The following is an 18,586-nucleotide window of genomic DNA, read 5'->3' as shown; positions in this document are numbered from 1 at the left end:
TATCAACCTTCATGAATGAGAACGGGTGTGTGGACCCTTGGAGAACCTTAAACCCAGTTTCTAAATCATTCTCTTTTTTCTCGGGGTTCCACCACTCCTTCTCCCGTATAGATTATTTTTTTATTGACAGAACTATTATGAGCTCCGTCCATTCAGCTGAGTATTTGGCCATAGTGATCTCAGACCATGCTCCTTTACAGTTAGATATTTCTTTCAGTCTACATAAAAAGGTGTGCCCTCTCTGGAAATGTGACGTGTTGCTACTCTCCGACAAGGATTTCTGTGCCAAAATATCTCAATCTATTGACACTTTCATACTCACTAATAAATCTGAGGAAATTTCACATTCGTTATTTTGGGAGACATTAAAAGTGGTTTTGCGCGGAGAAATTATTTCTTACACTTCTCACAAGAATAGTGAACAGAAAAAACAGCTGCAAGTTCTGACTGACTCTATTCTCAAACTTGATGAACAATATGCTAGAGACCCTTCCGATGAGCTGTATAAAAAAAGACTAAACGTACAATCTGAATTTAATCTATTATCTACAAAGACAGCGGAACGCTTGATCTTACATTCTCGCGGTTTATCATATGAATTTGGTGAAAAAAATAGTCGGCTATTGGCACATCAGCTCAAGCGCCAGACAGCCTCTCGGCTAATACCTCAAATTAGAGACGGGTCAAATAATCTTGTTTCTGACCCCCAAGACATAAACAAAGTTTTCGAGACCTTTTACACCTCCCTTTATAAATCTGAACCGCCCTCTGACACAAGTTGTATGGACAATTTTCTTAACGATTTGGAGTTCCCCACTATTGATCCAGAGTTGACCATCGATTTAGACAGACCTTTGCAAATGAATGAGATTAAAGAGGCTATTAGATCCATGCAAAGTGGCAAGGCGCCGGGTGCAGATGGCTATGGGACTGAGTTTTATAAGACATTTTCTGACAAGCTTGCTCCAATCCTATTAGATATGTTTAACGAGTCATTGGCGAATGGTTCCCTGCCCCAAACACTTAGTCAAGCAGTAATTTCACTTTTACTTGAGAAAGACAAAGACCCCACAGAATGTGGATCTTACCGTCCAATTTCACTGCTTAATATAGAGAGCAAAATCATTGCCAAAGTTTTAGCAAAACGTCTTGAAAGCACACTTCCTCTGATTATCTCTGAGGATCAAACTGGCTTTATCAAGGGTCGGCACTCTTTCTTTAACATCCGAAGGCTCTTAAATATTATCAATACCCCTGGCCCTTCTCTGTTCCCGGAGGTCATTGTCTCCTTAGATGCGGAGAAGGCCTTTGACCGTGTAGAATGGGGGTATTTATTTGCTATTTTACACAAATTTGGGTTTGGTGACACACTTATTTCATGGATTAAGCTGCTCTACTCCTCCCCCTTGGCCTGCGTTACCACCAACTCTATACGCTCCCCATATTTCCCACTTTCCAGGGGGACGCGACAAGGGTGCCCGCTATCTCCGCTACTTTTTGCCATAGCAATTGAGCCCCTTTCTATAGCGCTTAAGGCCTTACCCCATTATCAAGGTATCTCACGGCATGGTGTGGAGCATAAGGTGTCTCTTTATGCAGACGATCTTCTGCTTTATATAACCAACCCAGTGTCCTCTATTCCTTTGATTCAGTCCATCCTTAAAAAGTTCGGCTCATTTTCGGGCTACAAACTAAATTTTCATAAAAGTGAATGCTTTCCAATTAACACTCTGGCTCAGATTATCCCACAGTCATCAATACCTTTTAATTTGTCTCAGCAGGGTTTTAAATATTTAGGTATCAAGATTACTCACAAACTACATTCCATGTTGGAGGCCAATTTCACTCCTTTAGTAGCCAAAATGAAATCAGATTTTCAACGTTGGAGTAGTCTGCCCCTGTCGCTTTCAGGCAAAGTGCAATTCGTTAAAATGAATATTCTGCCTAAGTTTTTGTATGTGTTTTTATGCCTTCCTGTATTTTTACCAAAGAGTTTCTTTCGCACACTAGATCAGGAAATCACTACATTTATATGGGGAGGAAAGGTCCCTAGGATCAGTAAAGCAGTTTTGCAGAAGCCAAGGAATAGTGGTGGCCTTGCGCTCCCTAATTTCATGCACTATTATTGGGCTGCCAACATACATAAACTTGTTTACTGGCTAAAAAATCCTGATGCGTACTGGTGTAGCCTAGAAGCCCAGTCATGTCATTCGTCTTCCTTATCTGCACTGGTCTTTTCCTCTCTCCCTCTTTCCCCATCCCGTCATTCCTCCAACCTTCTGGTGCAGTCCACTTTAAAAATATGGATACAATTCCGCCGACAAGTTTTCCTCAGCCTCTTTTCTTGGGCCTATTGGCAACAACCATCTATTCGCTCCCTCCATTTTGGATTCAACCTTTACTCTTTGGTCCAGGCTAGGCCTTAATAGCTTCAAAGACCTCTTTGTTGATGGTATTTTCCCTAGTTTCAACACTTTATGTCTTAAATTTAATCTGCCACGCACAAATTTTTTCCGTTACCTTCAGGTCCGTAATTTTGTGCGCACAAAATCCGATTCCTTCCCCGGGCTCCCCCAGGAAAAACAATGGGAGAGCCTTTTTGAGCTATCTCCTACCCAGAAGGGACTTATATCTGTAATTTATCAAGGCACAATGTCACTTAATAATGATACTCTCCTCAAGTTAAAGTCCAAATGGGAGGGAGAACTGGGAATGATATTGGCAGCTGATTGGTGGACATTGGCTTTGGCTAGGGTGAATTCCACCTCATCCTGTGCTCGACTCAGTCTGATCCAGTTAAAAGTATTGCATAGAGCCCACCTTAGCAAATCCAAACTTCATGAAATTTACCCCGATTCTGATCCACAATATGATCACTGCCACACGGCAGAGGCAGACCTTTCACATATGTTTTGGTTATGCCCAAAGCTTACAACATATTGGTCTTTAATTTTTGATCTATTTTCAAAGCTTAAAGGCTGTAACATACTCCGCGAGAAGAAAGAACAAAGTTCTCGGTGACAGAGCTGCGAGAAGAAAATGACGTCATTTTCTTCTCTCAGCTCTTGTTTAGCTGTTCTCGCAGCTTGTTCTCGACACATCACCCGGGCCGAACTTTCTTCTCGCAGCTTGTCCGAGAACTACTGTGTGATTGGTCAGTTTGAAGTCAATGAGGAAAGCGAAGTGAAATCAGCTGGCGCTACTGAGTCAAATTTCCATGGTAACAATGCGCCGCGGTGAGGAGTTCGGCAGTTGAGTTCTCGTGAAGTATGTAATGTCAGACCAGAAAGAACTTCTCGCAGCTCTGTCACGAGAACTTTCTTCTTTCTTCTCGCGGAGTATGTAACAGCCTTAAAGCCATGCCCGTGTCTTGCCATTTTTGGAACACCTGCAGAGTCCCTCCCTTGTACTTCTAATGAGGTTGACATGATTGCTTTTGCAACGCTTTTAGCCAGGAGAAGGATACTTCTGTCTTGGAAGTCGCCTACTCCCCCTGCTTTCTCAGCCTGGCTGAATGACATGATGTCATTTTTGCAACTAGAAAAGATAAAGTTTACACTCAGAGGATCTAGTGAGCGTTTTAAGAAAAAATGGCAACCCTTTGTCTCATACTTTAATGATTTAACTATTCTTCCTCCTGACTGAATATATATATATATTTTATTTATTTATTTATTGTTTTATTTTTTGTCTCAACTAATTTTGTTTGTTGTTGTTTCCGGTTTTTCTGAGGGTACGTTCTAGGGGTGGGGGGTGGGGGGCTAGGGAATTTTTTTTTTTTAAATGGTGACCTGATGATTAAAATACTACTGATAGCTAGTAAGAAGGCTATAACTAGGAAATGGGGTAAAGTGGAGCCTCCTTGTAAGAAAGAATGGGTAGACATAGTAGAAGAAATCTATGTAATGGAGAAACTGACACACCGCCTAAGACTACAACAAGCACAGCTTGAAGAAAAGTGGGAGAAATGGACAATATTCAGAACCAAAACCGGCGACGAGGAATATGGACAGGAACAAATTACTTAGATGAAGACATGAAGAGAAAAGAAGTACTGTGAGAAATGTAACTCCCAAGCCAATTTTCTGTTTGGTTTCTGTTTTGTTTTTTGTTTACCGTATTATTTTTGACTGTGAACTGTCTGTGAATTTTGAAATAAAAATTTAAGTGAAAAAAAAAAAAAATGGTGACCTGTGTATTGAACTCTGTTTGTTTATCCATGCTTCTCACCAATAAAAATTGTTTAAAAAAAAAAAAAAGAACACTATGCTTATTATCAGAGGTTACACAATTATGTCATCCATAGTGATTGGACAGGAGTTTGTCTTTTACCTACGAAAATCTGGTTTACAACGTGAGCAAATGTGTTGGCTTTCAAAGAAAATTACAGCTAAAGAACCGGTTCCCCAAATTAATTTATCCTATGGTATTAAACTCTGTATTCAAGGTAGCCTAGTCTAGCCCACTAGGGAAAAAGTCTCTACAATTGGTCTGAAAATCGGATGTTTGTATAATTAACAAATACCTGAGAATGACATTGTGATTTGGAATTCTTTTCATTTCATTTCATTTAATTTCATTTATTAAGGCTCACGGCCATAGCACATGGCATGGAGCACACAGTTCAAATTAAATCATTACAAAACAAAACAATGGTGTACGGCAAGAAAACAAAAAACAAAAACATTACTTAAACAATGGCAATACATGTCTCAGAAAGGCGCCTGTTTTAACAATAACCCCTGGTTTTTTTGAACTCAAAAGCAAAATCAATTTTATCTTAGATGGAAAATAAACATAATATTTTGGCAGGTATTTTTCTCGAAAGTACACTACATTTACATTCTAACAAATGCATCCGAACGAAAAGCAGCACGGAAAGTCGCATGAAGGCTGCAGGTCTTGCATGTAGCATTAACTTCTAAATCGAACAGATCGAATCGAGCTATATTGCTATAAGAAAGGTTTAATCAGCTGTTACCTAACACAATGCCTTAATGTGTATTAAATATAATTATATATATATATATATATATATATATATATATATATATATATATATATATATATAGATAGATAATTTAAATACATTAAATAAAAATATCTGTGATTTATCAAAGCACTCATGTCTGCGCTAGCTAACTTTTCAAAGATAACTTTTGGCTAACCAGGTTCTGAAAACGTTATATTCTGAGGTGACCATAATACCAAAAGTGATCCATGTCACCAAACTAGACATAGAGAGAACACAAAAATCAACTGATTACATATTATACTGCTCTCAAATTGTTTTACCACTATTGGATCAGCCATTTACCTTCGTATTAGCTCCTCAATAGACGGTGTCAGCAAGTGCGACGAAAAATATGTGACATGGTGCGTTCATGTGGTATCGGACACATCCTAAAACCGAGTTTCCGAGTCGAAAAATGCAAGTGAACGAAGAGTTTATTCCGAAGTGTCGGAATAAACAACTTGGAAACTCGGGAAAGATTTTTGTGACTCATCAACCTGACGGTTAAAAGTAGAGATTTCTATCTCTAGTAGGCAAATATTAACGAAAATACTAGAGAAAGTTATCAATATAGAGTATAACTCTGTGCGCAGTAACAGTCCACAAGTCTTCTTCTTAGCGTCCATATTGTTGTTTGTTGTTGTTACAGTATTCTGACTTCCACATGACATATGAGAGCCGAGAGCAAGTGAGCACGCTCAAGTCGGAAGGACGACTTTACAACTCGGACCATCCGAGGAGCACATGAATGCGCCATGAGGCCTATTACCTCCCGCAACCTGTAGAGGCGCTCGTTAGCTCGTTTTGAATACGACCTAATGAGTCGTAATCTGTGGCGGAACAAACGACCTATGTGGTTGTATGAGTTGGAGGACTTGTTGGTTATTTGAGAGCTTTTCTGTTTGTTTGTCCTACTGTTCGTTTTTTAGTTATTGGATGGATGTTATTAAGCTAAACCCTCTTACTTTGATGTCACTGAATGTCAGGGGTATACTTGATGCTGTTAAAAGAAAAGCTATGTTTTTATTTAGTAAAAGAAGTGAAGCTGATTTAATTCTACTTCAAGAGACACATTCCTGTGAGTCAGACATTAAGTTTTGGAAAGGGCAATGGGGAAATGGAATCACTCAGAAGGGGGTCTCTGTTTTTCTACATAAATTTAGGGGTGATATTTAAGAGGTTGTCTCTTCAGATGATGGTAGATGGTTGACTATTATTCTCAGGATAATGCATTTTTCATTGTGTGCAATGTTTATGGTCACAATTCCCGCTCTCTAAACAAAGGGCTTTTCTCCCAAATAATTTTGAAACTAAAAGAACTATTACAGAAATATTCAAATTCCTTTTTAATTTTAAGTGGTGACTTTAATGAATGTGCTGATGATGCAAAGGACAGGTATCCCCCAAAAAAATGCCAAACTTCGCAAAATAACAATCTGATTTTAAAACTATGTTGTGATTTGTCTCTGACTGATGCATGGCGCTTCTTATATCCCGATATGCAAGACTGTACTTGGTCAAATAGGAATTTATCTTGAAGATCAAGAATTGATCTTTTTTTTATCTCCACAAATGCTCTATATCTTGTTAAAGATGTGTTTCACTCTTCTGCTCCTTTATCGGACCATAAACAAATTAGTCTTAAGTTATGTGGTTCACAGGATACTACACATTTAAGAGGTTATTGGAAATATTATATATTTTAAATATATGTCTAGGTGTGCTGCTATAAGGAGAAGTAAGGAACTAAAGGTCATTAGAAATCAAAACAAATCTGAATTATTACATAGAATAAACACCCTTTTATCTCAAACTAACTTAACTTCCCTTTTTTATCCAAAGTGGTTCGAAAGAAATATTGTAAATATTTTGTCTTTATTTGATGAACATGGCTCAATAATATCATATGAGAACTTTATAACAAAGCACAGTTTTCCTATTCCCTTCAAGGAATTCAATGCCGTAACTAAGGCTATTCCTTCAGGTTTGTCTCATCTGATTAAGAGTCATGTTTGTTTTAATGAAGTACATACTTCCTATGATCTTCCTACATTGTCTTTAAATGGCATGGAATTAAAAGATTAAAATGTAATATTAGATTAATTCGTCAAACATTGCAAAGTAAAAACAAAATTATTCCAAGAGGAAAATTCTACTGGAATTCGCATTTGGAAAACATAAATTGGAAAAAGACGTGGCTTTTACCTCATCAATTTTGTATTTCCAACCAGGTAAAATAAATTCATTTTAAAATGTTACATAAAATCTATCCAGTCTCTATAATATCTAAATATATGGATGTTGATAGCTCCTGCTCCTTTTGTGGACTCGCTGAGGAAACATTTACCCACCAAATTTTGGTCTGATTTAAGTTGTTTCATTTTCCGTCCACCCATGGTTATTCATGATTTTATTCTTAAAGATGTGATATGTTACTTTGATGATGGTAAAGATAAGTCCCTTATTTATATGGTTAATTTTTTTATTTTACTTGGGAAATTTTCTTGGGGAATCACATCCCTCTTTCCAGTTTTTTTTAAGAGTTTAAATCACTTTTAAAAGTCCCTTTCCCTGTTAAAAAAATAAAAAAAGCTCCAGATTTATTGATTGTTATCAAAATATATTTCATGAATCTCCTTGACAACAAGTCAAATCTTCTAATGAATTCATACCTCTTTAGCTAGAATTATTCTGTATATTTTTACAAATGTTTATTAATGTATTTTTTCATCCATCTTTTATTTATTTTGTATATTTATTTATGTAATGAATATGACAATTAATGTATTCAGTATGTATGTGTATGTTTATTGTATGTAAAATATTGTATTGCTCTCTGAGTTTGTATTGCTTAATTGTTTTGTTTAATGTAATTGCATAATTGTTAAATAAAAAAAAAAAGTTTCCTTTCTCTTCTCCCTCGGTCAGATGTGTGAGCGTTGCCGCAGTAAGCGATCATTCCACATGGAAACGTGTTTATCTGAGTTTAAAGGGACTCTTACCGATCTCGTATTTGAAAATTATAGCACAATCGAACATCCCGCCTTCCTCCAACGCCCCAACCCCTCATTCCCATCCCCGGTGTTTTTTTTTTTTTTAAGAAACTTTATTTACACAAGCAGACTTACAACCTACTGCCTTGAGTTGTATTGTTTACCAAAGCAATGGATTCGGATTCAGAAGCACTGGTAAGTTATATACATTTACACATATATATTTTTCAGTTCAATGGTTGTTATATGCACCATTTACTTGCTTTATTTTTTTAGTTATCATAAAAAAAAATTGCAAACACTGTACCGCTAATGTTATCTAATAAGCGGTCTCAGCTGTTTTATAAACAAATTTATAGAATCCATTATTCACACAGACCAGACCGGGTTTATCCCCAATAGGTTCTCATTTTTTAATGTTAGGAGAGTCCTAAATATTATGTATAACAAATTCGACAGCTATTACAAACAAGCTGTTTTGTGTCTGGACGCGGAAAAGGCTTTCGAGCAAGTTGAGTGGGGGTACTTGCTCGAGGTATGAAGCACTTTTCCACCTTCATTATGACTGTAGGCCTATATTTTCTGTTAATCGATCTGGATCTATATTGTTATATATATGTTTTATGTGTGGGGGGAGGGAGTTCCAGAGCCTGGGTGCTGAACAGCTGAATGACCGGGCACCCATTGTGCTGAGGCGTGACGTGGGGATGGATAATAGTCCAGCAGAGGATGAGCGGAGGGAGCGGGAGGGAGTGTATTCTTGGAGGAGGTTGCAGAGGTAATTGGGGGCTAGGTTGTGGAGAGCTTTGTAGGTGAGGAGTAGGGTTTTGTATTGGATGCGGTAGGGTACTGGGAGCCAGTGAAGTTTGATGAGGACAGGGGTGATGTGTTCAGATGATTTGGTGATGATCCGGGCGGCTGAGTTCTGAATGATCTGCAGTCTGTTGATGAGTTTGGTTGGGAGTCCGGTGAGGAGGGCGTTGCAGTAGTCTATACGTGATGTGACAAATGAGTGAACCAGGATTTCAGTGCTGGATTGGGTCAGTGATGGGCGGAGTCTGGCGATGTTGCGGAGGTGGAAGAATGCAGTCCGGGTGATGAATATGGGGTGCAAATGAGAGGGTGTTGTCCAGGATGACGCCGAGGCTCTTAACTTTGGAGGAGAAGGGTACTGGGAAGCCATCGATGTGTATGAGTGGAGCTGGGGTGTGTTGTGATTTGGTGAGGGTGGATTTGGAGCCGATGAGCAGGGCCTCGGTCTTGTTTGCGTTGAGTTTTAGGAAGTTCCTGCTCATCCAGCTCCGGATGTCTTCCAGGCAGGTGATGAGGGAGGTGGGGGGGATGGCAGCGGTGGGTTTGGTGGAGATGTAGACCTGTGTGTCGTCGGCGTAGCAGTGAAAATGGACCCCATGGTGACGGAGGGGTGTGTCCAGCGGGAGGAGGTAAGTGGTGAACAGGAGTGGACCCAAGACTGACCCCTGGGGGACACCCAGTGAGACACCCGAACACCCAGACTTGTGTTTGCTCAGCTGAACAAATTGTTGACGGCCGGTAAGGTAGGATGTGAACCAGGAGTGCAGCACCAGTGATCCCAATGCCAGCCAGGCGGTCCAGGAGCAGAGGGTGGGAGATGGTGTCGAATGCTGCGCTGAGATCGAGGAGGATGAGTATGGTGAGTAGTCCAGAGTCGGCTGCACGGAGGAGGTTGTTGGTTATTTTGACTAGGGCTGTTTCAGTGCTGTGTTTTGGACGGAAGCCAGATTGGAACAGTTCGTGGAGATTGTTTGTGTCAAGGTGGGACTGTAGTTGTGCGGCAACCACCCTTTCAAGTGTTTTGGAGATGAAAGTGAGATTGGCGATGGGCCGGTAGTGGTTGAGGTCGGTTGGGTCAGCACCAGGTTTTTTCAGGATGGGAGTGGTGGCAGCCAGCTTGAGGGTGGGGGGTACATTACCAGAAGTGAGGGAAGAGTTAATTATGTTGGTGATCATGGGGGAGATGGACGGTAGACATGCTTTGACAAGAGAGGTGGGAAGAGGATCGAGCTGACAGGTGGTGGTTTTGGATTTGCGGATGAGTTCAGAGACGGTCTGTTCTGTTACTGGGGTGAAGTCAGAGAGGGAGCTGATGAGAGGTTGGCCATTGGTGATCATCCAGGGTGGGTCATCAGAGGGGGTGCTAGATGTGGCCAGTTGTTGGTGAATGGTGTTGATTTTTGAGCAGAAGAAGTCCAGGAACGCAGTGCACTGGGTGGTGGAAATGTCTGGAGGGAGGGTTTTAGGAGGCTGAAGTAAGTGGCTGACTGTTGAGAAGAGGACTCTGCTGTTACTTGTACCAGTGTTGATGAGGTTGGAGTAGTATGAGGTTTTGGCAGTGGTGAGGGCATTCTTGTAGTGATGGAGGTGGTCCAAATAGATTTGGCGGTGTACAGTGAGTCGCTCCAGTTGACGGCCAGTGGCTTTGAGCTGGCGGAGATGAGGAGTGAACCATGGAGCCGTGTGGGTGAATGAGACTGAGCGGGTTTTCAGGGGGGCCAGGGTGGTGAGGGAAGAGGAGAGGCAGTTATTGTAGTGAGTCACCAGGTCACTCTTCTGCTCCTTTATCGGACCATAAACAAATTAGTCTTAAGTTATGTGGTTCACAGGATACTACACATTTAAGAGGTTATTGGAAATATTATATATTTTAAATATATGTCTAGGTGTGCTGCTATAAGGAGAAGTAAGGAACTAAAGGTCATTAGAAATCAAAACAAATCTGAATTATTACATAGAATAAACACCCTTTTATCTCAAACTAACTTAACTTCCCTTTTTTATCCAAAGTGGTTCGAAAGAAATATTGTAAATATTTTGTCTTTATTTGATGAACATGGCTCAATAATATCATATGAGAACTTTATAACAAAGCACAGTTTTCCTATTCCCTTCAAGGAATTCAATGCCGTAACTAAGGCTATTCCTTCAGGTTTGTCTCATCTGATTAAGAGTCATGTTTGTTTTAATGAAGTACATACTTCCTATGATCTTCCTACATTGTCTTTAAATGGCATGGAATTAAAAGATTAAAATGTAATATTAGATTAATTCGTCAAACATTGCAAAGTAAAAACAAAATTATTCCAAGAGGAAAATTCTACTGGAATTCGCATTTGGAAAACATAAATTGGAAAAAGACGTGGCTTTTACCTCATCAATTTTGTATTTCCAACCAGGTAAAATAAATTAATTTTAAAATGTTACATAAAATCTATCCAGTCTCTATAATATCTAAATATATGGATGTTGATAGCTCCTGCTCCTTTTGTGGACTCGCTGAGGAAACATTTACCCACCAAATTTTGGTCTGATTTAAGTTGTTTCATTTTCCGTCCACCCATGGTTATTCATGATTTTATTCTTAAAGATGTGATATGTTACTTTGATGATGGTAAAGATAAGTCCCTTATTTATATGGTTAATTTTTTTATTTTACTTGGGAAATTTTCTTGGGGAATCACATCCCTCTTTCCAGTTTTTTTTAAGAGTTTAAATCACTTTTAAAAGTCCCTTTCCCTGTTAAAAAAATAAAAAAAGCTCCAGATTTATTGATTGTTATCAAAATATATTTCATGAATCTCCTTGACAACAAGTCAAATCTTCTAATGAATTCATACCTCTTTAGCTAGAATTATTCTGTATATTTTTACAAATGTTTATTAATGTATTTTTTCATCCATCTTTTATTTATTTTGTATATTTATTTATGTAATGAATATGACAATTAATGTATTCAGTATGTATGTGTATGTTTATTGTATGTAAAATATTGTATTGCTCTCTGAGTTTGTATTGCTTAATTGTTTTGTTTAATGTAATTGCATAATTGTTAAATAAAAAAAAAAAGTTTCCTTTCTCTTCTCCCTCGGTCAGATGTGTGAGCGTTGCCGCAGTAAGCGATCATTCCACATGGAAACGTGTTTATCTGAGTTTAAAGGGACTCTTACCGATCTCGTATTTGAAAATTATAGCACAATCGAACATCCCGCCTTCCTCCAACGCCCCAACCCCTCATTCCCATCCCCGGTGTTTTTTTTTTTTTTAAGAAACTTTATTTACACAAGCAGACTTACAACCTACTGCCTTGAGTTGTATTGTTTACCAAAGCAATGGATTCGGATTCAGAAGCACTGGTAAGTTATATACATTTACACATATATATTTTTCAGTTCAATGGTTGTTATATGCACCATTTACTTGCTTTATTTTTTTAGTTATCATAAAAAAAAATTGCAAACACTGTACCGCTAATGTTATCTAATAAGCGGTCTCAGCTGTTTTATAAACAAATTTATAGAATCCATTATTCACACAGACCAGACCGGGTTTATCCCCAATAGGTTCTCATTTTTTAATGTTAGGAGAGTCCTAAATATTATGTATAACAAATTCGACAGCTATTACAAACAAGCTGTTTTGTGTCTGGACGCGGAAAAGGCTTTCGAGCAAGTTGAGTGGGGGTACTTGCTCGAGGTATGAAGCACTTTTCCACCTTCATTATGACTGTAGGCCTATATTTTCTGTTAATCGATCTGGATCTATATTGTTATATATATGTTTTATGTGTGGGGGGAGGGAGTTCCAGAGCCTGGGTGCTGAACAGCTGAATGACCGGGCACCCATTGTGCTGAGGCGTGACGTGGGGATGGATAATAGTCCAGCAGAGGATGAGCGGAGGGAGCGGGAGGGAGTGTATTCTTGGAGGAGGTTGCAGAGGTAATTGGGGGCTAGGTTGTGGAGAGCTTTGTAGGTGAGGAGTAGGGTTTTGTATTGGATGCGGTAGGGTACTGGGAGCCAGTGAAGTTTGATGAGGACAGGGGTGATGTGTTCAGATGATTTGGTGATGATCCGGGCGGCTGAGTTCTGAATGATCTGCAGTCTGTTGATGAGTTTGGTTGGGAGTCCGGTGAGGAGGGCGTTGCAGTAGTCTATACGTGATGTGACAAATGAGTGAACCAGGATTTCAGTGCTGGATTGGGTCAGTGATGGGCGGAGTCTGGCGATGTTGCGGAGGTGGAAGAATGCAGTCCGGGTGATGAATATGGGGTGCAAATGAGAGGGTGTTGTCCAGGATGACGCCGAGGCTCTTAACTTTGGAGGAGAAGGGTACTGGGAAGCCATCGATGTGTATGAGTGGAGCTGGGGTGTGTTGTGATTTGGTGAGGGTGGATTTGGAGCCGATGAGCAGGGCCTCGGTCTTGTTTGCGTTGAGTTTTAGGAAGTTCCTGCTCATCCAGCTCCGGATGTCTTCCAGGCAGGTGATGAGGGAGGTGGGGGGGATGGCAGCGGTGGGTTTGGTGGAGATGTAGACCTGTGTGTCGTCGGCGTAGCAGTGAAAATGGACCCCATGGTGACGGAGGGGTGTGTCCAGCGGGAGGAGGTAAGTGGTGAACAGGAGTGGACCCAAGACTGACCCCTGGGGGACACCCAGTGAGACACCCGAACACCCAGACTTGTGTTTGCTCAGCTGAACAAATTGTTGACGGCCGGTAAGGTAGGATGTGAACCAGGAGTGCAGCACCAGTGATCCCAATGCCAGCCAGGCGGTCCAGGAGCAGAGGGTGGGAGATGGTGTCGAATGCTGCGCTGAGATCGAGGAGGATGAGTATGGTGAGTAGTCCAGAGTCGGCTGCACGGAGGAGGTTGTTGGTTATTTTGACTAGGGCTGTTTCAGTGCTGTGTTTTGGACGGAAGCCAGATTGGAACAGTTCGTGGAGATTGTTTGTGTCAAGGTGGGACTGTAGTTGTGCGGCAACCACCCTTTCAAGTGTTTTGGAGATGAAAGTGAGATTGGCGATGGGCCGGTAGTGGTTGAGGTCGGTTGGGTCAGCACCAGGTTTTTTCAGGATGGGAGTGGTGGCAGCCAGCTTGAGGGTGGGGGGTACATTACCAGAAGTGAGGGAAGAGTTAATTATGTTGGTGATCATGGGGGAGATGGACGGTAGACATGCTTTGACAAGAGAGGTGGGAAGAGGATCGAGCTGACAGGTGGTGGTTTTGGATTTGCGGATGAGTTCAGAGACGGTCTGTTCTGTTACTGGGGTGAAGTCAGAGAGGGAGCTGATGAGAGGTTGGCCATTGGTGATCATCCAGGGTGGGTCATCAGAGGGGGTGCTAGATGTGGCCAGTTGTTGGTGAATGGTGTTGATTTTTGAGCAGAAGAAGTCCAGGAACGCAGTGCACTGGGTGGTGGAAATGTCTGGAGGGAGGGTTTTAGGAGGCTGAAGTAAGTGGCTGACTGTTGAGAAGAGGACTCTGCTGTTACTTGTACCAGTGTTGATGAGGTTGGAGTAGTATGAGGTTTTGGCAGTGGTGAGGGCATTCTTGTAGTGATGGAGGTGGTCCAAATAGATTTGGCGGTGTACAGTGAGTCGCTCCAGTTGACGGCCAGTGGCTTTGAGCTGGCGGAGATGAGGAGTGAACCATGGAGCCGTGTGGGTGAATGAGACTGAGCGGGTTTTCAGGGGGGCCAGGGTGGTGAGGGAAGAGGAGAGGCAGTTATTGTAGTGAGTCACCAGGTCAGTCAGGGAGGATGCTGGGGAAGGGTTGGGGTAGGAGCTGATCAGGGTGGAGAGGTCTGTGGTGTTGATATGTTTGATGTTTCTGAAGGAGATGGTCCGTTGTTCCTTGGCTTTGTGTAGTTGGGTGTGAATGTCAAAAAGTACAGCTTTGTGGTCGGAGATGGGGAAATCAATGACATCAAGGTTAGTGGGAGTGATGTCAGTGCAGCAGATTCAATCCAGAATGTGACCTTTGTTATGGGTTGGGAGGTTGACATGTTGTGTGATACCAAGACAGTCCAGAAGTGACGTGAAGTCGTTAGCTAAAGTACAGGATGGGTTGTCAATGTGGATGTTGAAATCACCAAGGAGGATAACAGTGGGGGACATTGCACATACAGACGTGAGTAGTGATGAGAATTTGTTGAGGAAAACGGCAGAGGGTTTTGGTGGTCTGTAGATGGTGACAATGACAGTGGGTTTGGGGCCTGTGAGTTTTACAGCTAAACATTCAAAGGAGGAGTGATGGGGGACTGTGACAGTGGTGACTTTGATGTTATCACGGTGGAGGAGAGCGAGGCCACCCCCCCTCCCAGTGACCCGGGGTTTATTAATAAAAGAAAAACCTGGTGGGACAGCCTCATTAAGATGGTAGTAATCATTTGGTTGTTACCAGGTCTCAGTGAGGCATAGAATGTCTAGGTTCTGGTCAACAATAAAGTCAGATATGAGAAGGGCTTTATTACTGAGGGATCTGGTGTTCAGCAGACAGAGTTTCAGACAGGTGAGTGGAGTGTAGCAGGTTGCTTTGAGCAGAGGGGACAGTACACTTTGATTGACAGGACTGACAGTACGGGCTGTGCGAGGAGGGGGGCGTGGCCCAGTGGACCAGAAGGAGCGGATGTTTTTGTTGCAGTTGTGAGTGTAGTGAAAGTTCCGTCCAGAGCCTCGGTGGATGTATTTTGGTCGTTTGAGAATGTAGTGGTGGGATGCAAGCTGAGGTGGGGGGTCCTTGAGAAGATCCGGAGACGTAACATCTCCGTTACCGAGTAACGGAGCAGCAGAGATGCGCTCGTGAGAGTCAAACATAAAGTCAAACATAGCGCAATCCAGAGCAAAAGATTAAAAATCGACTTCCGGTTATGGCGGCTTGCTGAGTGGACGTGTATTCTCCTGCTCCGCTACCATAGTGTTTAAATCCTTTTCAAAACTCTATTTGAGAACTGCTGCTTGGTCACTTTAATGCAGATACTCTACGGTTATGCCTCGCGCACAGAAAAAAGCAAGCCAAAAACGAAATAATCAAACGAAAATGTCGAACTTCACCTCGCCCGCTAGCTCGACGGCTACTCCTCGCGCTAAAGCTATGGAGACGGACCATGAGACGGACGAAATAGCTAGCATAGCACTAAATGAGGACACAACAACACAAGACCAGATTGCAACGGATGAGTCGGAAGCCAACACCGACACCATACTGGCAGCTATCGACAACATGAAAACTGAGTTTTCAACCAGATTCGACGGCTTATTCACTGCTATTGAGAATGTGAGGCAGGACGTCTCGGACTGTACAGAGCGAGTGACGCAGGCAGAGGCGAGGATCTCCACCACCGAAGACAGCGTTACAACGCTCCAAACTAAAGTGCAATCTCTAGAAGGTAAAAATAAGGACTTGGAAGAGAAAATACTGGACCTGGAAGCAAGATCTAGGCGCTCAAACTTGAGGCTGGTGAATCTACCGGAGGGAGCAGAGGGCGAAGATGCATGTACTTTCCTGGAGAGCTGGATTCCGGAGGTGCTGGAGCTACGTGCGAAACCAACGGTGGAGAGGGCACACAGGATCGGTCCGAGATCGGACACCAATGCGGCACCCCGAACGCTCATAATGAAGTTTTTGAGCTATAAAGATAAAGAAGCGGTGGTAAGAGCAGCCAAGTCGAAAGGACAAATCCTTTACAAGAACCACCATGTGAGGCTCTACCAAGACGTGGCAGCAGGCCTGCACAAGAAGCAAAAAGAGTTTGACGAGGCGAGGCGGCAGCTCCGATCATTAGGACTCCGGTACGGTATAATCCCACCTGCTCGACTTATTGTTACACATAAGGGACGATCTCACATCTTTAACAACCCAAGCGAGGCAGAAGGCTTTATCAGGAGGATCAAGTCAGAGGAGCACTGAAAGGACTAAACCCATACATTGCAAACGCTGACGTCAATTTGAAGGTAACATGTATCGTGGTTTAATAATGAGCGATTGCAGATATTACATATGGCTTGTTTAGAACTAGCTCTGTTTGGAACTTCTTTATTTTTATTTTTTTAGAAGTGTTTGGTTTAACTTCCTTAGTTACTTCTAAACTCTTTCGTCAGTTTTGAAGGTCTGTTTGGGAAAACGGGTCATACAGAGAAACCCTTGTTTTCAATTGGACATATATTGTATGCATCTCTGCCCCTTTTTTATTTATTTTTAAAATATTTTTTATATACAGTGAGAGACAAGAGTGACAACATTATTAGACCAGCGGACACTACAGTCAAAGGAGATAGTATTTCTCCCTTTTTCCTTTTTTGATTTTTTCCTTTTTTCCTCACTCTTTTTGTATGGTGGTTTTATTTGCTGAGAAAAAGGCATAATGCATCCCTCTGTTATGTTATAGTATTCAAGTGAAAAACGGGTCATACAAAGAAAACCTTTTGTTTTCAAATGGACATACATATTGTATGTTTTTCTGACCCATTTTATTTATTTTTTAAAATATTTTTTGAGAGGCAAGAGTGACAACATTATTGGACCAGTGGGCAGTCACTACAGTCAAAGGAGATAGTTTATCTCCCTTTTTTCCTTTTTTAACTTTTCCTTTTTTCCTCACTCTTATTTTAAGGTGGTTTTATTTGCTGGAAAAAGGCATAATGCATCCCTCTGCTCTGTTATAGTATTCAAGTGAAAAGAGTTTTATTTTCAAATTGTAGCACAGGAGTTAAGGTTCAAGATACAAGGTTGATAGCACAGCTACTCTGTTCTTCTCTTTAGGGTAGAACAGTAATAAGCTTTCAGGAAGTCATACGATTTAAGGGGGGAGGGTATTCAGGTCAGGTAACCTGAAGGGGCTAAGGGGTATGTTTGCTCAATGTTCATTGGTTGTTCCATCCAAGTTTGTATTTGTCATGTTTTGTTTTTACTTTATGGTAGTTGCTTCAAACGTCGGGGAAAATAATTTTAATTCGTTTAATGTCTAGTGAGCTAAAAATTAAAATGACTTCATGGAATTGCAGAGGACTACAAAAACTCAAGAAAGTTAAACAGGTGATGAATAGAATCAAACTGATACAGTCTAATATAGTGTTCCTTCAAGAAACACATCTGATGCAAAGTGATGAGTTAAAGATAAGGCGAAGGTGGAGAGGCAGTGTGTATTCAGCCCACTTTACTTCCCAAGCAAGAGGAGTTATTATCCTGGTGCATCAGTCTATTCCTTTACAGGTAAATAAGATTATTAAAGACAAGGGGGGTCGGTATCTTATCATTCAGGGTAATATTCTTAAGGAAAAAATTATCTTGGCAAATATTTATGCCCCAAATATTGATGACCCAAATTTTTTTCAGAACTTGTTTCTTTCCTTGTCTGATCTCTCCGGCAATTATATCTTAGCAGGAGATTTCAACTGTACTCTGGATCCAGTCAGAGATAGAAGCTCAGGAAGTGACCAATCTCATCTTCGAAGTAGGGGGGTAATACACCATTTCATGAAGGATATGAATTTGATAGATATCTGGAGAGAGACAAATCCTAGCGACTTGAACTTTTCATGTTACTCCAGCACACATAAATCTTATTCGCGTATTGATTTTTTTCTGATATCAGCCAGCTTAAAATATAAAATTAAAGATTGCTCTTATGACGCTATTCTAATCTCGGACCACGCTCCAACTTCCATAGTATATCAAGATCTCCAATTGGTGAGGGATCCCCCTAGATGGCGTTTCAAGCAAAAATGGTTAACTGATCCCGGCTTTGTTTCCTTCTTAGATGAACAAATAA

The sequence above is a fragment of the Ammodytes marinus genome (assembly GCF_949987685.1).
Source record: "Ammodytes marinus genome assembly, chromosome: 21".
Classification (NCBI taxonomy): Eukaryota; Metazoa; Chordata; class Actinopteri; order Uranoscopiformes; family Ammodytidae; genus Ammodytes; species Ammodytes marinus.
This window is presented reverse-complemented; position numbering follows the sequence as displayed.